This window comes from Patagioenas fasciata, chromosome 1, assembly GCF_037038585.1.
Source record: "Patagioenas fasciata isolate bPatFas1 chromosome 1, bPatFas1.hap1, whole genome shotgun sequence".
Lineage (NCBI taxonomy): Eukaryota > Metazoa > Chordata > Aves > Columbiformes > Columbidae > Patagioenas > Patagioenas fasciata.
Window position 1 is genome coordinate 57,986,050 of NC_092520.1, and position 20,311 is coordinate 58,006,360.

The window sequence follows — 20,311 nt, forward strand, 5'->3', positions numbered from 1 at the left end:
TCACACATTTAAGTACACAAAAGGCAGATACATCTATCTATGTGGACAGATTATGGTGAAATCTAATGATAGAAGATAAAAAATAGATGATATGGGGATATGATTCCTGATTTCTGATTACCTTATGTAGCAATTCAGTTGTGTTATCGCAAACAAAACACCAAGTCAAAAATAATCACTGAAATTCATTTTTACCTTAATTTTAAATGGTTTGTTGCATACTATTTCAATAAGTATACATCTAGCTGAGAATATTTCAATTCTCCTTCTGCCACATGCTTCTAAGCACAGGCTTAGAAGTTTATGTTTTAAAACAGATTTTCACCATCTGTACCTGCAGGGAATACTGCTGATAGACATCAGCTGTAGATTTTTACCAGGGGCAATGCTCAGGAAGTTGAACAGAGTTTTAACTCTCATCTGCACTGCCTAGTGAAATGCCTGCTTCCACAGCATGCTACAGAATGACTGCTCTGCTTCACGGTCATGCTATCAGCAACATCACCACTTACAGCCACAGAACAGCTTAAACTGAAAATCAATCCATATTCGGTTGGATACAAACTGTCATGTGGACTGAAAACTCTTTGAAGAGCTCCAAACAAAGACTAATGATTAATGGTAAAGCACTGAGTCAGAATAGAAACGGAATACTACATAAATCTGTATTATGTCCAGTCCTATTTAATAGCTTCATTAATGATCCTGAAAAGGAAGAAATTATGACATTAACAAAATACATTGGATATTAAAATGTGAAGAGTTGCAAATACCACAGCGGACAAGGAAAAGGACAGATTTAGAAACAGGGGCAGGAAATAACAAACTGAAAACATTCTAGAACAAGAATAAGAGCAGCAACCAAACAATAACTTGGACTTCAATGCAGCATGAAAAGGCCAGTTTGGCCACCAATTACGTTACCATCCAAAGGCTGTGCCCACAACCAGTCTCTGCTGGGCAGACATTAGAGAGTTTTAGAAAATGGCACAGAGGTCCACAGTTCCTCTCTGTGCTGCTTTGAAAAGACCATACTTGGGTATGCATTCACTTCTAGATACCATTTTATCAGTCCCACACTGACAACCCAAAATTGTGCAGGAGAGCCATGAAAACCAGAAGAAAGCTACATAAGCCAACTGAGGCAAGGGAGAAAAAGGAAGAGAAAGAAAAAAGAGGCCAAATATTTATATTACATCTACTATAACTGATAATAAAGGGGAGGGAAGAAAATGTAAATTTAACTAAGAAATATTTGAAAACAAAGTGTTTCCAGAATGTAATAGAGTACCCCAAATATAGGAATGAGAGGATGAAACAAAGGCAATTTTTAGGCGGAGAATAAAGATTACTGTCCTTACAGGGAAATCTCTGAGTGTTCAGAGAGGTCTCCAGAGGGAAGTGCCACCTCATTTAAAATCCAGACCAGACAGAACCTCTGAAACGCCAAAATACTATAGAAAGGAATCCCTCACTGACAAGGAAATGAATTGGATAATCTAACAAAGGTCTTCTGCAACATTGTACTGTTGAAAAGCTTTGGGAAGGGGTAATTTTTTCAGGGAAATAAAGGTTTAGTTTTGAAGAAGAAATCGCAGCATACATATGCAGTTTCTGGCAAGGACAATGTCTCTTACAACTATGAAATCCTATTTGCAGAAGTCAGTCTATACAGAATAGACTACACAGAATATGTTAGAATGCAATGTTGTCTGAAGTCCCAGTGCAGAACCGATCAGGGAAAGCCTGGGAGCAGGAAACCATAGTTCAAAAGGTAAGCAAAGGGATAGTAACATCCCCTGTCTAAACAGGAGAATGATTCAAGACAGGCTTTAAAATAACCTAAAGTCAAACCAGTTCTACAGAATATCTCCAATTACTCATGCTGTGATAATATTACATATTGTGGAACACAAGGCATTTAGCTTCACTGAGTTTTTTGCTATGCACTTACGGTGTAATTGATGCTCCACATGACATACATCCTATTTTGTATTGCTGCTTAATACCTTTACATTTCAACTTCTTTCACTGCATAACAAAGTTATATTTTTAAAGGTACGAGATTATGTTGAAATGTGGCAATGATAGCGCAGAGTGTTGCTAGTAATAGCTAAACCCAAAATAAACTATCAGGACATTTTATTCATGATATTTAATTTCATTTATTATTATTACTATCGACAAGGAAATGTACACTCATCTGATTCAGGTTATGGTTGGACTCGATAATCCTGAGGTTCTCTCCCAACCAAAAGGATTCTATGATTCTATGATTTGCCCTGTGTGGCCTTCGATCTCCAGCGCTAAAGAACCTACTGGGAGCAGTTCACCAACATTTTGTTAGCCCGGCCTGGTTTTAGCTGCAGCTGCTGGAATAGCTCCTGTAAAGCCATAAAGGAGTTTATGCCTATTTCCACTATTTCCACAGTGCTTGAGTTACAGGGGCAGATTTGGAATAATACATGCAGTGTAACTGTCTGCTCTGAACCTCAATCAGAAGAACTTATCTGAATAGTACACAAATGGTGAGGAGTGGCAGAGAGGAAATCTTAATTTGGGATTCAAATGTTAGCTTGAATAATGTTTAGATACAGGTTCATGAAATCTAAGCTCCCCCTGATCTGTTCATTTATTTGTCTTGGATCAATACAAAAGACAGTTGTGAGAAAGACAGACTTTACGGTAAAGAGAAATCTTTTTTTTTGCTCCCAGAAAGGCATCATGGTCATGTTTCCATCTGGTTTGAAGCAGTCTGAAGTCAATCCCCCAATCGGCAGCATCTGCTGTTTGCTGGTTTAGTTTACAACCTGTGTTGGTAACCAAACCAGGTTCTTCTTGGAGGAAACAAAATCCCAAGCTCCATCTTGGTTACACCCAAATGCACCACAGGCACTGAGACTGATGTAAGGATGAGAACCAACAACTGGTCCTCAAGGTGGCTTCAAACCCCATGTGTGATGCTAAAACCAGCTTTAGTGTAATTAAGATCTGGGCCTTTAAAACTGAAGAGAACCTGCAAGCTGTTGTCCTAAATTCACACAGTACCATAGTGAAACTGGAAGACTGGGGTAGAGGCAAGGGGAATAAAAGGGACAGCGGGTAATGACTAGTGAGCAAAAGGGGCAGGGTTCACTCTTTAAGGCAGATGCACCCTGGCTGTGGTCAGACAGTTGTGCCAGGATGATCAGAAAAGCCATCACTGCCCCACTGGAGATAGCTGACTTCCCGGCATGAAGCTGGCACCTCCCATGGTACCGCACTGGTCCCATAAGGACAACAGAGCCACACCATTAGACGGTTCAGAAACTGTCCCACCTCTGACAGCTTCCAAAGCTTTCTCAACTCTGTTTCAGATATGAAAGTGTTCACATTCAAAAATTTTAAAAATATGCTATATTAAAAGTATTTGAGCCACACAGTATATACAGTGTTATGTAGAACCTAAGGAAGAGAGTAAGGCAATAAATGGGGTTCCTAATTTTATTTTTTACCTTACAACATTGTAGTACTATAGTCACCCAGATATTGATCATTGCAAGTGTGGTCAGGGTGGAAGTAGTGATTTCTTTTAAAGTACATACTGCAATTTCTTTGATAGCAGTGACTGGAGCTGTTGAAAAAGCATCAAAGCATTGGAGTGAGATAATCAGCAGGACCTGTTTAGGAGAGCTGTGTTCTCACTGCCTCTTTCTATGTTCACCAGAAGAGACATGCCACAGTGCACTTCAGATCTTCAGGTGAGTGTCATGTCTGCCCTCCAGCCTACATCCCCTTACACATAAGCAGAATGTGAGAAGTGTCTGCGCACAGAAACACAGAATGGTTTGGTTTGGAAGGGACCTTAAAGATCATCTAGTCACAATCAACCCCCTGCCATGGGCAGGGACACCTTCCACTAGACCATGTTGCTCAAAGCCCCATTGAACCTAGCCTTGGAACACTTGGAGGGACGGAGCATCCACAGCTTCTATGGGCAGCCTGTTCCAGGGTCTCACCATCCTCATGGTGAAGAATTTATTCCTTCTATCTAATCTAAATCCATCCTTCTTCAGTTTAAAACCCCTTGTCCTATCATTACATGCCTCTGTAAAAAAGTCCCTTTCCAGCTTTCTTGTGGGCCCCTTTGAGGTACTGGAAGGCTGCTCGAAGGTCTCTCCTGAGTCTTCTCTTCTCCAGGCTGAACAATCCCAGCTCTCTCAGCCTGTCCTCATAGGAGAGATGCTCCAGCCCTCTGCTCATCTTCATGGCCCTCCTCTGGACTCATTACAACAAGTTCATGTCCTTCTGATGTTGGGTGCTCCAGAGCTGGATGCAATACTCCAGGTAGGGTCTCATGAGAATGGAGTAGAGGGGAAGAATCACCTCCCTCGACCTGCTGGTCAGCCTTCATTAGATGAAGCCCAGGAGATGGTTGGCTTTCTGGACTGCAAGTGAACATTTCTGGGTCTTGTTGAGTTTCTCATCAACCAACACCTCCAAGTCCTTCTACTTAGGACTACTCTTAATCCATTCTCCACCCAGTCTGTAGACATGCAGAGGTTCAGATGGGGTGCACCCACGGGTGCTGAGGGAGCTGGCTGAAGTCATTGCTAGGCCACTCTCCATCTTTACTAAGTCCTGGGAAAAGGGAGAGGTGCCTGAGGACTGGAGGAAAGCAAATGTCACTCCAGTCTTCAAAAAGGGCAAGAAGGAGGACCCAGACCCAGACTACAGACTGGTCAGCCTCACTTCCATCCCTGGAAAGGTGATGGAACAGCTTATCATTGGTGCCATCTCAAAGCATATCAAGGATAAGAGGGTCATTAGGGGCAGTCAACATGGCTTCACCAAGGGGAAGTCGTGCTTGACCAACCTCATAGCCTTTTATGAGGACCTGACCAGGCGGATAGATGATAGTAAAGCAGTGAATGTGGTCTACCTTGATTTCAGTAAAGCATTTAACACAGTCTCCCACAGCATCCTCACATCTAAACTGAGGAAGTGCGGACTGGATGATCGGGTAGTGAGATGAACTGTGAACTGGCTGAAGGAAAGAAGCCAGAGAGTCGTGGTCAATGGGGCAGAGTCCAGTTGGAGGCCTGTATCTAGTGGAGTCCCTCAAGGGTTGGTACTGGGATCAGTACTATTCAATATATTCATCAACAATTCGGACGAGGGAATAGAGTGCACTATCAGCAAGTTTGCTGATGACAACCAAGTTGGGAGGAGTGGCTGACAAGCCAGAAGGCTGTGCTGCCATCCAGTGAGACCTGGACAGGCTGGAGAGTCTTACACCTGGGTAGGAACAACCCCAGGTTCTAGTATAAGTTGGGGAACGACCAGTTAGAGAGCAGCGTAGGGGTGGATAGCAGGATGACCATGAGCCAGCACTGTACCCTTGTGGCCAGGAAGGCCAATGGCATCCTGGGGTGTATTAGAAGCGGGGTGGTTAGTAGGTCGAGAGAGGTTCTCCTCCCCCTCTACACTGCCCTGGTGAGACCACACCTGGAATATTGTGTCCAGTTCTGGGCCCCTCAGTTCAAGAAGGACAGGGAACTGCTGGAGAGAGTCCAACACAGGGCAACAAAAATGATTCAGGGAGTGGAGCATCTCCCTTATGAGGAAAGGCAGAGGGAGCTGGGTCTCTTTAGCTTGGAGGAGACTGAGGGGTGACCTCATTAATGTTTATAAATATGTAAAGGGTGAGTGTCACGAGGATGGAGCCAGGCTCTTCTTGGTGACAACCAACAGTAGGACAAGGGGCAATGGGTCCAAACTGGAACACAGGAGATTCCACTTAAATATGAGAAGAAACTTCTTCACAGTGAGGGTGCCAGAGCACTGGAACAGATTGCCCAGGGGGGTTGTGGAGCCTCCTTCTCTGGAGACACTCGAAACCCGTCTGGACACATTCCTGTGTAACCTCATCTAGGTGTTCCTGCTCTGGTATGGGGATTGAACTGGATGATCTTTCGAGGTCCCTTCCAATCCCTAGCATTCTGTGATTGTTTCATTACGGATTCAGGTGGGAGTTGACACCCTAGAACATGGTGGTGCTCCAGGGCCTGGTAATATGAACATGATCACTTGAATAGTTCAAAGGGCTAACTAAGGCGAGTATCAAAAGTCATGTTCTTGCAAAGCAAACCAAAACCTCAAATTTACCACAGTCATTGTGTTTCTAAAACATGACACTTTGGTGAGGATACACTAAAGGAAAAACAGAGTTAACCTTACCCAAAGGGATAAGACCCAGTCTTCCTAATTTTTTTTTGTTGTTCTCTATTATTTTAATTCTGATCATGGAGGAAGAGCCAATAATGTGCAAAATGTAGAGAGTGAAAGATGCAGTTTTCGTATGGTCTGTGAGGCAAGGGTATGTGAAAATCACTTAAACACTCTGTAAATATTTCAATGAAATGAAATGATTATGAAAAATTTACTGCAATGCTCTAACTCTTCCATTTTAGTTGACAATTTTCATAACAGGTTGAGATCAATCACATCCAAAATTAAAAGCTTTGCTACTTATGTACACACACTTTATTTAGGAACTGGCCAGCTGCCCAGAATATGGTGACTGAAAAGTTCAAACCTTTTGAGAAAGTTCAGGAGGGGTCTCACTACAGAATAGTTTTAAATTAATATTATTTGGTACATTATAGTGCACTGCTATATATTAACATTTTTAACTGGAAATCTCCGTTAGGGGATGTATTTGAAGAATAAAGTGACTGTACAATATCTGTGTCACACTTTTAGCAAGATATGCTGTGTGCTTCAACAATAAACACTTCGAGTATGGAAGTAAAGGGGGATGAAAGACAGTACAAATTGATACCAGCACCCACCCAACAGTTTTCCAAAATTTTTTACTTTTCCAGATTCTCAGATTTGCCATCACCTTTGGCTCATTAAAAGGAGCTTTGAATGAATGCCAAGTAATTAAATTATATGTAAATGAATTAAAAATCAGAAAGGCAGATTAAATGAGCCATTTTTTTCCTTTCTGTTATTATTCTGAAAATGTAAGAACCTGGTAAATTTTTGGACATGAATGAGCTATACTGGAAGAAGATATACCCATAAAAGAAGATACCCCCATATGCATATGGGTAAGCTTTCACAGTCCATACTGAGCTTTGGCACCAATTTGCATCAACATTTTAGTACTTGCATTTGATTTAAAGTTCGGTACAAATCAACTGTTCAGTTACTATTATTTATACCTACAATTCCATTAACCATGAAGAAAAAGCTCAATTTTGTTTGAGCCAACTGAACCATGAAAAAAGGCAGGTAAAAAGCCATCTGAAAATTAAGGTAAAAAAATTTAGAAATTGAATTTGGGTAAGAGTAATATTTGAAGTGTTAGAAAGCAGTATTTATAATATATAGATCTTATTAGCATGTCTATAGTGCTATGTACCCTTGTCTAAGGTCAGATGGTATCTGTTGACTTCAAACACACTTCATAATATTTGGCTCTTGGTTCCTCTAGGCCCTGTGTGGTGGCCCTAAGACATAATAACATAATTACAACAGCCATTTTTCTGCAGGTTTTCCAATTCTTTAAGGCATCTCAAACAACATTATGTGTAATGCCCCTGAGTAGCACTTATGTTGGATGAAATTTGGGTTGTGTGTTGCCCACTCAGAAAGAAGAGCTTGTGAGTTTGGCTGGAGATGGGACACCATCACAGGACTGTGGCTTAGAGTTCAAGCCTGTTAGGTTGGTGCTTTCTTTGACAGTGGTCTCTCGATTAAAATATTTCCTGAACCACACCAAAGTATTGTCCAGGAGAGCCAGCTGTGAGTGAACAGTTAAGTAGTGTGCACAGAGAAGGGGCTGGTGCTGGAGCTTGCGCTCTTGTCCTCTTTTAGTTACCTGCATGTACCAGCTGTGAATTTTGCCCTTTGGGCTCAACTAAACAAATGAGGACATAGCAAGCAATAAAAAATTCTCTTATGTAGGGACTGTAAAACAGAACCTAAATTGATTTTAACCACATTCTGTGCTGCCTTGGGGAATTTTCAGTGAAATGTACCAAAAAATATGATTACAGTGGTGCTGGCATTCACAGTAGAGACTACACTGTTGACAATATAAGGGCAAAATAAACTGAAAAAGTTCCTGGCAGATGGAGAGCAAGATTACACATATATTTCTCATACGTACAAGATTTTTTTTTTGATAAACAACTTTTCTGTGTCACATTGTTTATGTGCTGTGTGTAGTACAATTTGACGCTATGACTGCTATTTCTCGGTTGTTCATTTAAATAACTTTTTCTTCAAATTTGCATGAACTGTTCCAAATTAAAAACATATTGAGTAAGGTTTCACAAATGTGGGTTTTTTAATAACTCCCAGTAATTGTAGGTCCTATCAGTTCTTCAGGAACAAATGCTGCTGACAAGATGTGATTGCAATTCAAATGGTACAGAACTCCTCTATCAAAATTTAGCTAGGATTTAGTCCATTTATTTAATAGAGGGCAGGAATCCAGTGTTTCAGAGTTTTCCTTTGATTAACTGAGATAAATGAGATGAATTTTTCAGAGCTATTACTTCATACTGTCTACAGACTCAGGCAAACATTGCTCTATTGATTACACTTCAGCCATATTTCCAAACCTTTTTCCCCTCTGCAGTGACAAGAATTATATCATTTTATAAAATATGAGATTCTACATGGTCAATGTCCATAATCAGCCCTCAGGAATGTGCCTACCAGATCAGATTCAACCTTCTTGACTTTAGACTCAGGCACCAATCTGTGTTGACTATGTTATGGTTGTCTTAATCTCTCTTTATAGCCCAAAGTGACAAAGAGGCACTTGTAGAGGTCAGTTCAGATCTTGGACTGGCTATTTCTTTCAGACATGCTTATCTTTTTCCATTGATTAAGTAAGGAACTTGAATCCAGTATGTTCTTGTTCTTTAAATCAGACGCTGTGATTCCCACTGCTGGGCAGGACGAATCTAGGCCATAGCATCTATGGTGGTATTCAACTCAGTTAATTATAGCTGTCCAAATGTGAAATATGTCGTGGTTGAGACGGACAAACGACAATTGTCTAATCATCTAGGCCAACAATGTAAAACTCATTTTCAGTGGAGGCCACATCAGCTTGGAGGTTGCCTTCAAAGGGCCAAATGTAATTTTAGGACTGTATAAATGTAATGCGAGGTTGATGTGATCCTCAGTGAAAATGAGTTTGACACTCCTGATCAAGGCACTTCCTATATTTAACTGAAAAAGGTATCTCCAGATATCGATTCATCCCATACTAACACATAAGTAAGATAAGCAAGATGGAATGTTACCTTAGGGCAACTACTTCACTGAAAGTAGAATCACAGAATCATAAAATCATAGAATGTACTGAGTTGGAAGGGACCTATAAGGATCATAGAATCGTTTTGGCTAGAAGAGACCCTCAGAATCACAAAGTCCAACTCCTGTCCCTGAATGTAGAGACAGTATAAGGCTACATCTCTGTACTCGGGAATGTACCGGGGTATGGGCCTAAGAACTGGAATAAGATTGTCCATTGTGTTATACTGTTGGCAAGGCCTCTTGCACAGCTTCGGCCTTGGCCAGCTAGCACTCCCCCTGGTGATGCTTGTGCACGGTTTAGGGCTTATCCCAGCTAGGGACATTTCCAGAAAGCAATATGGAAACCTCCTATTGAAGTGGTAAGTAGTTTTGGAAGGGACAATAACTTAGCTGTATGTACAAGTCAGGCTGTGCTGGTCAGTCAGCTTTAGGGACCAGAGAGCAGGTCCTGGACAGCTTGTTCTCTTGATAGAGATTGACCGAATGATTAGCTTAGATAAGATGCTCTAGTTTAAGATAAAATAAATAATACAAAGATATAAGACAAATGTAAAAGAATATATATTATAATATAATTATATATAATAATAGATATATAAAATATATAATATATAAATATACGTAAGATAATATAAAGTGCAAAAATAAGACAAATAATATGATAAAACGGCTTATCTTAGGTAAGATAAACCCCATCCTTATTTTAAAACAGTTCAGGGGTAGGTACATTTTTGAATGGATTGTATAAAATAAATAATGGAAATGAAACATAAATCTAATGCTAACATACATCACTGTTCTTCTAATAGCTTTTTCACGTATAAATGCAACCTTACCATTTTCATTTTTTTTTTCTCTTGGGATAAGCAGAAGAAATATTTTTGTTTCTATACAAAGGTTAGTGAGTCACAAAAGAACATAAATTTTAATAAAGAAATGCATTACTTGCCCCATTTCATCAGAAGAAACAGTTTGAGACTTCACTTAAACTAAGCATCATTATTTGTTATGAATTGTATACTTGGTGAACAATAAGTAACTAAAATATTTTCAAGCGAACAAAAGCACAAGTTGTATGAAATGTGCTCTTGTACAATCGTTTAATATTGACTAGGTACAAAGTGTTCATTTTTGAGACTCAGGGTAAAATGCATTACAACCTGGAGGGGTGTTTCTGAGCAGGAAGCAAAGGAAGGACAATTCAGAGACTTGTTTGCTTCTCTGTTCGAGACCTTCACACAGGAAGATTCCTGGAGGCAGCTTTGTAAATGGTGCTTCAATACACATACCCAAGATACAACGTTATCTGACCTGCTGGGCTCGCAGAAAAACATTTCCTATGTGTCACTCAGGATATCTTCATAGGAAAGGCAAGCATTGTGCAAAGCTCTGGTGAGAACTCAGCTGTATAGCTAGGGACCCTCCTCGTTCCTCAGGTTCAAGACAGATCAGTTCTGTCTGGGAGGAAGGTAAAGCAAGCCTAAACCATTGATTAGGGGCATGGAGAGCCCGTGAAGTAGCAGGAGCAAGACAAAGGCTGAGAGGGCTGCCATTGCTTTCTGGAAAGATATCAAGGAGGAAGGCCAAAGAAGAAAAAGGACTACCGAAGTGCACGGAAGAAGACGGCCAAGAACACAAAACAATTCAGGACTTCCTTCCAAGAGGATGACCTCAGCATAAGCAGGCTGGTAGCAAATGTCCCTTGGTGCATTGGAAAGGAAGAAGGAGGAAATCCTACCTGCTCTCTACATCTCTGCAAAGTTTATGCTTTCTGCAGACGCAGTCAAAAGCCTTTATTTCACCTCCAGCATGCCCACAGCCTAAGTGGGCCCTTCTTTATGCAGTTGGACTGCACAGATGAATTGACAGGGAGGCCCAGAAGCTGTGCCCAGAGCCTGACCACCAAGGGCAGGGACAGCCCCTGGGGCCTCCTGGGCACAGAGGTTGCCTCAGGGCCAGCACTCCAAAGGCCTGACTCCAAAGGATGCTGTGCAGAGGGGTGGCGGGTGGGGTCACCCGGTCACGCACCAGTCACAATGCCGCAGGGCAGCATAGAAGGGTGCATGCTCCCATGTCCCGCTGCCAGAGCTGGCCCAGGGGCAGCCTGAAGACATTGGGGAGCAGGTCCTTGAGGAGCTGATGGAATCACCTGGAGTGGGCTGAGGGAGGAAGACCAGAAAGAGGCTGGACAAGGCTGCTGGAGGTTCTCTGCTGTAAGGCCACCTCCTGCCAGGGCCACCTTCAAAGCTCATCTGATGGAGGGAAACCCTTTTCAGCTGGAGAGCAACAGCAAAAGCAAGGGAAAGCCTTCTTGAGGAGCACTGCAGAGCTCGTTGTCCTCATCCCCTGCAGAGTCAGGGGCAGCAGGTGTAGGAAACGGGATGCAGAGATGTTGTCAGGGGTCCCAGCTGGAGCAGCCACTGGTGTCCCGCCAGGCATGGTGAGGATTCTTGCTCCCCATGGCAATCAGCCTGGGGGCATTTGGCCCCTCTCAGAAGCACCTGAGATGGCTCCAGGTTGAGGAGCATCTCCTGGGAGGCGTGACCAGCCTGTGGGATGAGGAGGCAGGTCTTGCTCATGTGCTCAGGGAGTAGCTGATTGCCAGCACAGTCTGGGGTCAGGAAGGAATTTTCCTCTGGAGAGACTGTCACTGGTCTATGGTGTTTTTTTTCCTTCCTCTTCAGCATTGAACATGACCACTTGTCAGGGCTCCTCTGCTCCCTTTTGGCTCAGTTACTGCCTGCTGCTCATGCACCATGAAGATGGCCTCTCATACCCTGTAGCTGGGGAGAGGGAGGCTTTTTGTCCCTCACGATGGCCTAGAAGTGTCCCTGGGTGGGGGGGGGGGGTTGCCTTCCTCTGCAGCATGGAGCATGGCCCCTTGCCACAGCCTGTTAGGATCATTGTGGCCAGTGGCCTGCTGCTCCTGCTCCACAAAGGTGGCCCTCGTGCTCCACATCTGAGGGGAAGAAGCTTTCTAGGCTCCCCAGGTGGGCCCCAAGGGTGGCCCCTGTGGGTTGCTTCTTGTCCTCTGTAGCACTGAGCACAGCCCTTTCTTGTCAGGACTCCTTTGCGCCCTTTCTGTTCAGTTCCTGCCTGCTGCTCTTGCATCTCCAAGGCACCACGCATGCCCTGGTACTCTCTGGTTCTCTTGCCCCATGCAAGTCTGTAGTGGGAGCAAGTTCTGCTCTCCCCTGGCCTCCATTTCCCTAGGGCTTCTTGCTTGTGCAAAACAGCCTGTGCTTGGAAAGGCTCCAGGCTTGCTGCACTGTCTGGAGCTGCCACTTTTGGTCTCTTCTTGTGTGCAACACAAGTGCAGGGCAGGCATGAGAGAGGTTGTAATGCCATCACTGGTCAAGAAGCAGAGCACAGCAAGTTTTGGAAGGCAAAAATACAGCAAGTTTGCAGATGACAGCAAGCTGAGTGGTGCAGTTGACGTGCCTGAGGGACGTGATGCCATCCAGAGGGACCTGGACAAGCTTGAGAAGTGGGATCATGTTAGGCTCATGAGGTTCAACAAGGCCAAGTGCAAGGTCCTGCACCTGAGTCAGGGCAAGTCCAGCTGTCAATACAGGCTGGGGGATGAAGGGATTGAGAGCAGCCTTGCAGCGAAGAACTGGGGGGTACTGGTGGATGAAAGATGATGTGAGCTGACAATGTGTGCTTGCAGCCCAGGAAGGCCCATTGTATCCTGGGTTGCATCAAAAGGAACACGGCTAGCAAGTCAAGGGAGGTGATTCTGCCCCTCTGCTCCACTCTGGTGAGACCACACCTGGAGTCCTGTGCCCAGCTCTGGACCCCTCAGCACAGGAAAGACATGGACCTGTTGGAGAGGGGCCAGAGGAGGCCACAGAAATGATCAGAGGGCTGGAACAGCTCTGCTGTGATGACAGGCTGAGAGAGTTGGGGTTGTTCAGCCTGGAGAAGGCTCCAGGAATACCTTATTGAGACCTTTCAGTACTTAAAAGGGGCCTATAAGAAAGATGGGGACAGACTTTTCAGCAGGCCCTGTTACAATATGAAAAGGGGTAATGAGTTTAAAACGGGAGATTCAGGCAAGACATAAGGAAGTAATTTTTTACAATGGGGGTGGTGAAATACTGGCACAGTTTGCCCAGAGAGGTGGTAGATGCCCCATCCCTGGAAATGTTCACGGCCAGGCTGGACCATGCTCTGAGCAATGTGATCCAGTTGAAGATATCCCTGTAGGGGATTGGACTAGATGTCCTTTGAAGGTCCCTTCCAACCCTTACTTTTCTACGATTCTGACTTCATGACAGCTATGAACTGCAAGAAAACAGGTAACTATGCTGTTCAGTTTCACTGTTGTGTATATTCATCTACCATCTCTTCATAACTTGTAGTTTTGTTCAAACCATTACTGGGCTCTGTTCAATTCTGTGAGAAGGTAATTAATATAACTTAGATTCGGGTGCAACCCACATAGTGGACCAATTTCTATGACTGAGTATCCTTAACACTGAGAAAATGTAACTGAAGTTGAGAAAAAATCCACAGCTTTAGCTGAGGCCAGAATCCAGTAGATTTCTTTAAACAGGAAAGACTTTGTCTTTGCACAAATTAGCTGTCCCTTGACTTTTTGTGGTTTGTTTGTTTGTTTGTTTGTTTTGAATCAGAGGCAGTACATTTAATTTGACACAGGTGGCCTGAGTTTTAGATTCAATGCAGTTTTTCAGTATTTCTCTGGTATGGAAATTCACACAGAAAATGAATTTAACTGAAGGACATGCAGAGGCAAACCTATATGATGTAACTGGGAGGACACAGAGGCTGATTCAAAATTACTTCAGAAACCTTCTTGGCTGGACTAGATGAAAATAAAGATAGTTTGTGTTTGGTATTACTGGCTGCCCTTTCTTCCACACAAGTTTGCTGATGAAATTTTAGCCAGGGCTAGATTCCTGCGTTCTGTTACTCCCTTTCACAAGAGATGGGGATGGTTCTCTTTGTGTTGTCGTGGTGATGGATTGCTTCTTTAAAGGGAGAGATATGGGTAAGAATTATCTATTAATTCTGAAATAGTGCTTCTACTCTTTGGATATTATGCAGGAAAACCACGTAGGTTTCCTCATCTTATGTCACGTTTTAAAAAGAGTGCCTGTTCCATTCTTGAGGAACTATAGAGAGCAGTCCTCTGAATTCTAAGTGGAAAATAAGTGGCTAACTTACACTCAGGTACCTAAAAAATCTCAGTAAAAAGATGATAAATTCATCCTTCTAAGCAGCTAGCTTTTTAAAATGACTGAACAAGGAATTAAATCTCATGCAAATGTCAGGCCTATATTTTTCGTAAGCAAACAAATGTTACATATGTGCACAAAAGTACATAGATCCACAAGCTCCTATAGGCCTAAGACAGAGTTTGGAAAAGGCAGTATGGATCTGTGTGACACAAAAAGACCTAAAGGCAAACACAGCACGGATTTTCAAGGATCCAATTGTCATCAAAATAATGAGTAATGCTACACAATCCCTCTCCTTACTTCCAGAGAGCTACCAGACTGTCCCTTAATTCAGAGGATAGAGCATATAGAATTGCCTATATGCCCTGAAAAGTACTTGCATTTTTCTTAGTATTAACCAAAATGAAGATTAGATGAGGTCCTGGTGATATAAAAGCTAGGTAAGCATTTTCTTCTCTTGTGATATAAATGAAGCAGCAGAAGCTTATGTTTATTTTTGTTACTGCTATTTACATTCATAGCAAATTTGATTCCCATCTCTCCTCCTTAAAAAGTGTGTGCTTTGAATGTGATCTTTGACTAGAATTTTCAAAGGTCTCTATTTTATACAAGAAAACTTTCCTCCAAGAGAACCCCTCTTCAATTTAATGATGTGTTTTCTTGACAAATAATACTGTGTTGCATATACCAGTGATTGGCCACCTCTGAATCGATACTTGGGTGTTTATTTCAGCATTGGGCATCAAATACATAAGCCAGAATTCATGATTCATTAATATTGTTTTTAAAAAAGGTGATAAATGAGGTCAGAGGCAGAAAAAAAAAAACAGAGGTCGAAGCTACAGTCTTCAGGAGAGTTTTAAAACTTTCTTAATTATTAAAAAAGGAAAGAGTCTGGCATAAGCAGTCTTCTAGATGACCACATTTTCCTGTCTTGAAAGGATAGTTTGTTTTCTAAAAATGGAGATTTTCCCTCTAAAGTTTTGAAATAGTGCTACTTTAAATGCTCTGCATATGGCCTGGGAACAGAGGGCCAACTAGAATTTTGTGAACTTTCTACTATCTTCTTTCTATGATGATAATAAGGATTTGATGCATTTTATATAGTACTTAAAATTCCACTAGGAACTATTATTGTACTTTTCATTTGTTAATAAAAAGTGTTCGACACTTATCTTTCCTGCTGCTTGTTAAAAATCCATTTACATGGGATCAGATATAATGAAAAGGTAATTTTTCGTTTTTATTCTATTTTGTAGTTATTTCCCATCTGGAATTACCTCAAGCACTGTCCTCTGAATAAAAATACTCTGGAGGCAAGTAAATCTAACTAGGCTTTAAAAAGCTCCTTGTTTTTCACACACACATTCGCATATATATATATATGAAATTCTATGCCGAGTGTGTTTAAATTAGATATACCAATTATAACATCTTGTTCTCACAATATGTTTGTGAAAAATTCCCATGCTGAAACTCTCACTTAAATGCTGAAACCCCAACACATGAAATTTGGAAGTGATGCTACTGCTGAGATTGTCAGTGACTTCTTCCTAGATCTGCCGAATGCCTGGCAGTGCTGGCTGAAAGGCTGAGGGCTTTGGCAACGCGTGGGTTTTGGCAATCAAACAAATTCAACATCCCAGAACAGGGTGCAGCAAGACAGTCTGGACTAGATGAGGTACTGTGCAATCATAAGTGGTATCATCAAGATCAGAAAAGAAAGAAAGATTTCTTTCAAAATGAAAGAAATATCTAGATGGCCTTGTTTAATCTCATACAACTGGCTTTAGCCCAATGATCCAGCCAGTCCAGATCCCTCTGTATGGCCTTCCTACCCTTCATTAGATCAACACTTGACCCAACTTGGTGTAATCTGTAAACTTACTGAGAGTGCACTCAATCCCCTTGTCCAGGTCATTGATAAAGAGATTAAACAGAATTGGCCCCAATACTGAGCCCGGGGTAACATCACTCGCGACTGGCCACCGAATGGATTTGGGTCTGTTCACCACAACTCTTTGGGCCCAGTGGAAAGCACGAAACATAAGAAAGCTCATTAGAGACACTGACTGAGCTGTTAAGGAATTAAGGATTTTTTTAAAAAGAACAATATTCTTATAAGGCATGCACACACATTTTTAAGCTTTGGGAATATATTCAGCACTTAACATAAAATTAGCCTGATTTTAAAAGGGATCTGTTGTTGTTCTGTAACCTGTAAAAATCAGGGCACTTTCAAAAACTGTATTTTTAACAAGTTTATTATGTGTGTGGGTGTGTGCACACCTGCATTCACATATGGATATGTAACAAAGGTATTTGCAGAAGCTAAAGTGCAGGAAAACTTTTATTAAGATTCTGAAACGGTTTGCACATATGTGTGTGTCTGAGTAGATTCAAAATCATATAGGTTGCTGATATTGGACAGCAAAACTATATCATGTTTTTATGGTTAGACTGGAAAGCAGACCTACAATATAGATTTAGAATACGACGATCAGATGCCTGGAACAGAAAAACACACATTTGCAGGTGCACTCAGGAGGTCTTAATATTCTATACTCTTTTCAAATAACACAAAAACAACTGTAAAAAAAAAGAGCTTGTCCTGACATTTTGATCGGAGCTTTTTTGCCCCAAATACAATAGCTTATACTACTGCCTAGAGGGTACCACATCCTCACAGAACTCTCATGTTATTTTTAGTTCAGAATGGAATGTAGCACATCACAAGCATTTTAACCACCTCAATGCACTAGATGTATAACTAAAAAATACCTAATTCAGAGTATTTTTATATGTTTTAGAAGATAAAGATTCTTTACTTTTTTAGAGTTTTTTCTCTTTGTTAAAAAACTTGTGTGAAATATTGTAAACATGACTGAAGTACATGTTTCTTTTCAGAAGGGTGTAGTTAATGCAAATGAAAAATAGCCTCTTCATTCTTTGCCAGGAGCTGAATTACACCTTTTCTACAAGTTCTTTGCATGGGTCTGTGCTCCCCCATCCTAGTTTCTAAACGGATGTCTGGAATTCTCTGACCCATAAGTAAAAAGGTAATTGTTATTGGCTTGCATGTTTAATAGCTCCATGTTTAATAGCTGACTGCTTGCACGCATAAAGGTATAAGAAGAACCTAATGTGACTTTGAAATTTTAATAACTTCTGCAGTAAAAGTTGCATCCTGACACTACATTAGTTTACCTCAACTGTCAGCAATTAAACAAGGCAGCTGGCTTAGTAAAACAGGTATCCTGGACTCCAGCCACAGGACAGAATGAGATGGAGAGAGAGAGACCTGCAGAAGACAATACAGTGTACCTGAGGTATGACCCTCTTTGAAGAAGCCTATTCCTCTCTGTTGCTTGAAGAACAGATGGAACTATACTGCTGAGGCCAGAAGTCAGAGGGAATGAACCCAGACCTTAAAGTTAGCTCCTACAAGGTTCATGCCAGTGAGTTTTAGCCAGATCAGGGCTTTAATATTTAAATGAATAGCCATAAGCCATTATAATCTAAAATCCTGCATGACATTTTGTGATGGCTTTGCTATTAATATGAAGCATTTACAGGACTTGCTCAATCTTAACTAGTAGACATGACACTGTATTTTCGTAAAGATTACCCTACTACACTAATAGTTTAAACCAGAAATTAGTTTATTTATGTTTCTATAAAGAAAAAAAACATACAACCTTGGAAAGTTTCTAGAATATCTTGCCAAATGATACGACCAATGCTAGTTTACTACGCTGAGCTAGCAGCACTGCCCAACTACTAGCTGCATAAACCTGTTAACCAAGATTTATGTTTGTCTAGTGCTTTCAAACGATCTATTCACATAAATCGAAATGACAAAGTTGGTTATATGAGAATAAAGGTCAATTTGTTCATATCATGCATCGTTTTCTTTAGGACACAATCATCACAGTAAGAACTTCTGTAAAGAAAAAGGAGAAAGCATGAGGATCCCTTTTCTCTCTTCTCTCCTAGGAAAAGCACTCACCACCCTTTCAAAAGTGTGATGGATATTACAGTAGTTCTTCGAGATTTCAGCAGACCCTGGGGCACCATATTGTGCCAAAGGTGTACCAACACACACTGTGAACAGGCCTTCTTTGTCCTCATGAGGTTAGAATGTGAATTCACCAAGACATAGGAAGATTGGACTGGAAGAATTACTGGTGTCCCTGTTTGCTAAATACAAAAGTGAAAGGCTAGCGCGTCACTCATCTTAAACTTGCTTTATGCTTTAAAGTGATAGTAAGATGCCTCCACAGAAATAAGGACTGGTCCTTAGTGACTTGCCCAAAGTAAGAAACAAAGCCAGGTCTTGCTCTTTTTGTCTCAGATTTCACAAGGATACTGCAAGCCTTTTTGGAGCTCAGGAATGAAAAGGGGTAGTGGAAGAGGCATGGGGGAAACGAATGTCTGAAAAGATTAAATCAGGTCGGTGGGTCACCCATGTTATTTGAACCCATGCAAGGGGTCACTTCTGCTCTGTTGGGCATGACAACAGTGGTAGAGACGATGCGATATTGTCCTAAGGTTGTACTTGCCCTAAAAAGTCAGCGACCAGATAACTGGCAACATAAGTCAGAAATCTTAGCTACTACTTGATCATTGTGTGAAAGTTTTACCGAAACACTGGGCCAACAGGAATACATCATTGCTGTGCTGGGATGGCCAGCACACTCAAAATATTGCCACAGCTATGTATCTTCTAGATTTTGTGCTTCCTCTGGTAGATAGGAAGCTCCATTTTAAAGTATATTCATTTCAGTTGCCCACAGGGGACCTTGAATTAACAGAGCTGATTTCTACACAAAGTGATACTGAGTGGAGATGATGATCATTATGTAGTTTGTACTGCCATTCCTTAGCTTTATGTAACTTTGTTCTGCTGAAGTCAACGTTGAAGCTCCTGTCAACTTCACTTGCATCCATAAATCAGCTGTAGCATTTTGCAGTGGCAGATCCAATAAATGGGTTTTAGCTAGTGGTGTTCTTAACAGAAAACTTTATAGCAGACACGTGTGTGTGCACATATGCCTGTATAACACAGAGGAGGTTTGAGAGAACCTTTTCAAGCTAACACTAACAAGACAAAATTTAGTTGTTATACACTGTAAATTAGAAAACAACAACCATCTCATTGTGAATGACCTTCTGTCTCCTGCCCCTGCCCATGCTCAGTCCAAATTGCCAAGTTACTGTGAGCTTAGAGAGAGTTCCCCACACATATGCATAAGGACCTGCAATCTCTATAACACCTTAAGTTAAAAAAGTATCTGTTGAAGCTCTTACTGTCTCTCACAAATTAAAACTTTGAAGTTTCCAGAAGTATTCTTCTATTTTCATTAATACTTAAATGTACTACAGACTTTCAAGTCAGTTTTTCAAGATAGACACATTTTGAAATAAAAGAAAACATGAGTGGTACCAAATATAAAGAGCACATTATGGTACTTACGGAGAAAATCTTACAGTAATAATTTGTTACAACTCCTGAATTCTATATAAGGAACAGCTTCAGTAAATGAACTGGGAAAGTCTGATCTCCTAGAACTGAAGCAGAAAATAATTTTCTTCTCATTATTTAAAATAGAAACATATATTAAGAATTCTGAGAGACATGCACTAAGTTTCAAATGAGAAGAAGAAGAGGAAGATGATGAAGGAAAGTCCAGAACCATGGAGCTGAAGTACAGTTTCATACTGTGGGGGACTGCATTCGATGTATCCCATGAAAATTAGGTGTCCCTTACTTCTTGAATGGC

At 41.4% G+C, this 20,311-nt stretch overlaps 1 protein-coding gene across 5 annotated transcripts in view; it reads right to left on the minus strand.

Moving 5' to 3' along the window:
* NALCN (sodium leak channel, non-selective) overlaps positions 1-20,311 on the minus strand; it is a 245,206-nt gene that overhangs the window by 57,847 nt on the left and 167,048 nt on the right. The window lies entirely within an intron of this gene.